Source organism: Arachis ipaensis, chromosome B04, assembly GCF_000816755.2.
Source record: "Arachis ipaensis cultivar K30076 chromosome B04, Araip1.1, whole genome shotgun sequence".
NCBI classification, from domain to species: domain Eukaryota; kingdom Viridiplantae; phylum Streptophyta; class Magnoliopsida; order Fabales; family Fabaceae; genus Arachis; species Arachis ipaensis.
This window is the reverse complement of record NC_029788.2, coordinates 92,558-97,418: the sequence shown is the minus strand read 5'-3', so window position 1 is coordinate 97,418 and position 4,861 is coordinate 92,558.

Here is a 4,861-nt window from a genome sequence, read left to right as displayed (position 1 = left end):
AACAAGTCATGTATTTGAAAAATACAAAAATGTTAGACAATCAAACTTTTAATTTAAACTTGTTCAATCAAATCAAATTTACATATACATTATACGCGTTTATTAAATTTTCGCTTTTTTTCTTGTTCTTCCACCTTTTTCTTCTATTTTTCTTCTTCTTCCCCTTCTTTTTTTTTTTCATTTGATTTCTTTTCCTCTTTCTTTTTTCTCTTCCTCTTTCATTATCATTTATCATTATCATTACTATCATCATCATCATCGTCATCTTCTTCTTCTTCTTCTTCCTCCTCCTTCCCATCCGTCTTTTCTCATTTGATTTCTTTTCCTCCTTCTTTTTTCTCTTCCTCTTTCAGTATCATTATCATTACCATCATTATCATCCTCATTATCTTCTTCTTCTTTTTAGTTTAATATTACATAATTAGTTTAATGATAACAAAAATGATAAAAAAAAATTTATTAAAATCTATTAGAAATGACACCAAAATTTTTTATAAACGACACAAAAAACTTTAAAGAACCACAAATCCAAAATTCTAACACATTTAACCAACAAAATATATTTAAATGTGTTGTGAAATAAAAAAAATACATCATTTTATTACAAATGACAAAAGAATGATTAGATCTCTTATATATGAATTTAACACCACATGATTAGTTTAATGATAAAAAAAATAGTTAAAAAATTTTCTATGTGAAGGTTGTGGTAGGTTTAGAGAAGGGGGGTTGAATCTATGCCTTTTTTTTAAGTTACTGAAATGACCTTTAATGCAAACTTTAAATTCTGCTTCTGTTTGAATTTAGCAGCGAAAATTTATGAGACAATTTATTTTTGTCTCATGAATATCAAAAAACAGAACATTGCAGAGAAGAGAAAAGCTAACACCATCATGTATCCTGGTTCGGTTACCTTGTGCTATGCAACCTATGTCCAGTCTTCTCCACAACAATGGAGGAATTTTCACTATAGTTAAAAGTATTACATACACCAATTTCACAGGATTGACAATCCTCTCAAACTCAAGTTCTAACCTAACTTGACATTGGCTATGCTAATACCTAACTCTTCACTCTTAGTGCTAATCCAACTAAGAAAGGGACACCTCACAGGTACAAGATACAAGACATAGACATACCTAAAGAAATCTGAAAATAACTCTAGGCTTTTCTGTCAAGTGTATCACTCAGCCTCTTTCCACTCATGGCTTTTACTTGAGCTCTCTCAATGTGCCTTTTCACTCAAGAAATTACAGAAAGATAAACATTGAAAAGTGAAAATACAATTTGTAAAACATGAAGGAGATTGACTCTACAATAGCCTCTTTGCTATGTGATAAACCAGATTTACATGTCTCTGATTCAGTTCTTCATTTTTGGCGGAATGCTTCTTTGAAAGAAAGCACTGTCCAAGTAGAAGAACTTCTTCAGAGAACTTTTTCACAGAACCAAACCTCAATACACTGGTTATCTCTCCTTGGCTTCTCAATGAACATCAAACCTCTTTTATCTCCTTGCATGTTGCTTGGTTGCTCTTCCTAGGTCAACTTCTTGAGCAGTGTGCTTCACCAACCCCCAGCCGTTCACTTTCTCCCATTTTTACTTAAATTTGGGACTTTGCTTCTGACCTCTTTGGTTGACCGAAAGCCATAAAACATCATGAATAAAAATTTTCAATGGTAAAACCTTATCTCAGCCCTTGAAAACAACTTGGTCCCCAGGATATGTTTAAGACCGTGGATTTACAGTAGAGAAGAACAGACAACATCTTTCCCATGTATCTCAGAATGGATAGGCAGAACATTGAAGATGAAGAGAAGAAGATCTGATGCATGTAAAAGGAAATGGGTTACCTTTAATCTTTTCTTAAGCTTGATTTGGTTTGAACTTGCTGATTTGACATATGCCTTTCAAGCTTAATCTCTCTCTTTCTTGCTTCTTTGGTGATTAGCTTAGGAAAGAAGCTCTCTCTCTCTCTCTCTCTCTCTCTCTCTCTCTCTCTCTCTCTTTTTTCTGTGAATAGCATAGGGAAGAAGCTCTCTCTCTCATTTTTTCTAATTTCTTACCAAAGGCACAAAGTGAACGTTGCTTTTGGTAAAGCAAATGAGAGGGGTTTGCTTGCTGAAATCAAATCAGGCTTGGATCGGGTTATGATTTGCTTAGTCCGTTTTGATTTCTCAACTTTATTTTCTTTTGGTCTTCGTTTATGTTATTAACCCACCAGCCTTTTTTTATTTTCATCCAATTGGGCTACTCCATTATGTTTATTTTTGGCCTGCAACATATCATCATAAATAATCAACACTAATTATTTATTTTGCCCAATAAAATAATGTTTGTCATCATTAATTAATTTAGTTAATTACTTAACTCAACAATCTCCTCCTTGATGACAAACATATTTTAGCAATAGATCAAAAGAAAATGAATTTGAGTAAGGTTAAGAAACTTTCCTTTGAATAATGTTGCTTGATTTTATGTTGCTCTCTCTTTCCTTTTCAAGAGTAGCTCCCCCTGAATTTATGCTCTTCTCTTCTTTCCTGTTTATATATACTTATTTGGAACCAAATAAATGCCATATACAAGCCAAAGTTGCAGCAGACAATGATAGTTTTTAATAGCTCGTGACAGATCATACTTGAGTCAAAGCAGAGCATTAAAACTCCAGGGTTAGGGTTAAAACAGCAACATATCATAAAGCAAGTTTCCAAACTCATGCCAAAATGATTACAACAGTTGCAAACATTTGCAAATTCATGCCAACAACATTGTAGTAGCAACAATTAACTAAAAATGATCAAGTAACTAAAAATTGATCAAGTATATCGCTATTACTCCCCCTTTTGTCATCAAGGATGGAAAATAGGCAAACTTAATCAAAACATCACCTTAAAACCTGCAAGAGGTTGTTAGAACACAGTTCAAAATACCAAATAAATTAAAAGTAACTGCAGCAGTTGTTAAGGTATTACAGTCATTCAGAAATAACAAACATAAGTTCCAAAGTAGCAAAATGAACAGAATTCATGAGACAAAAAGAGCAGACAGCAGTAACTTCATGAAACAATCCTAGGCATCCGAACCATTTCCCTCTGAATCAGCTTTCTCTTCAACATCAGTGGCAGGATCTTCATCTTGATTAAGATTATCAATGAACTTCATAAACACAGCCACTCTATCCCTTGATTTTCGGAGGGAATTCTCATGTTTGCTGGCTAACTTTCTTTGCTCTTTGCTCATAGGAATCATGTGATTAGATTGGGAGACAAACTCCTGAACAACATCCTTGATAACATTTAGCAGAGCAGATTTTTGGCCAGTAGAGATGGAGGTACCCTCGGTGGAAGGAGGAGGAGATTCATCGGGAATGAACTCTTCATCATTATCATCTAGAACCACTCTCTCAGATCGAGTAGATCCTTTTTGCTGTTTCACTGCACCACCTCCCTTTAGATATGAATGTCTATTTTCATAAAACTCATTAGTCAAGTCAACACCAAAATGCTCAAATATGCAAGTTAGAAACATGCTATAAGGAAGTGCTTTGTCTTTTTCACTCCTAACAGAGTCAAACATGTATCTAACCATCAAATATGCAAATGAAATTTCTGTTTTGGTGAGAAGGGCATATAAAACAAGAGTGTCAGTGTAGAAAACCCTTTGATATGAACCACTTTGAGGAAGTATGATGTGGTTGACGATTCTGTGCAACTGAGCACGTTCATATCCTAGGACTTCGTGAGTGGGTGTAATGCCATCAATCAAGGAGACATGTTCACAAATATTAGCCAAAGCATCATTGTAAGAAACACCAACTCCTTCATCCCACTTAATAGAGGTATAAGAACAAGGACCAACATCAATACACTTCAATAAATCACTGATGGTTTTATTATTTAGCACAATATCTCTTCCCTTTACATAGGAATGAACAGTACCCTCATGATATGACATGTTTGCATAAAACTCTTTGACCAATAGAAGATAAACAGGTTTTTTGATATCAAAAAGATGATTCCAGTCCAGAAATTTTAAGTTTTCAACAAAAGGAAAGCCTTTCTTTTTCAAAGATGGTAAATCAGCAAGAAAAGAGGGACACAGGATATGGTACTTAATAACTCCATCATAAAAGTCATTGTTCATGGCATACCTAAATCTAAAAGGATTATAGTTGGAGTGTGATGTCATGAACTGGGATTTATGAGCAAAAAGATCAATGTCAGGTTCTCTAACAGATTTAAGAGGAACTTGAGTTTTACCTCACTGAGAACGTAATAGAACAAACCTCGACTTGGGTTGATGGGGCTCAGAGGCAGGTTCAGGCGCTGCTGGTCTTTTCCCTTTTGAAGAACTTGGCTTTGATGATCCAGCCTTAAAGGAGGTTCCTTTGGAGGAGGAGTTGGCTTGGCTGAAGATGGAACCCTAGATGGGTTTTTAGTGCGTGCCATAGGATCAGTCCGAGGAGATGAGGTAGGAGGAGAAGGAGAGGGAGTGAAGGTTCGGTTTTGGGAGCGAGTTGAAGGTTTTGTGAGAAGCTTGTAAACTTTTTCACAAGGAGTCCTTTTAGCAATGGTTTTCTTCCTCATTTGGTTAGTTTAAGGCTTTTGAGGGAAGAGAAGCAGTAAAGATGGTGGAGTAAACCGATGAGTTGTGGAGAAGTTAATGGAAGGAAGAGAGGGAGTGTTGGTAACCGTACCCAAAAGAAGTTTTTCACAAACTATGCAACTGCATCACCTTTTGATATGACTTGAAAAGACATGACCTCATAAAAAAAGATTTTATTTGATTTTAAAATAAAATAGGAAACTAATTTTAAATTTTTAAAACCTTTTTTGAACAAAAAGTTAAATCAACCTAAAAG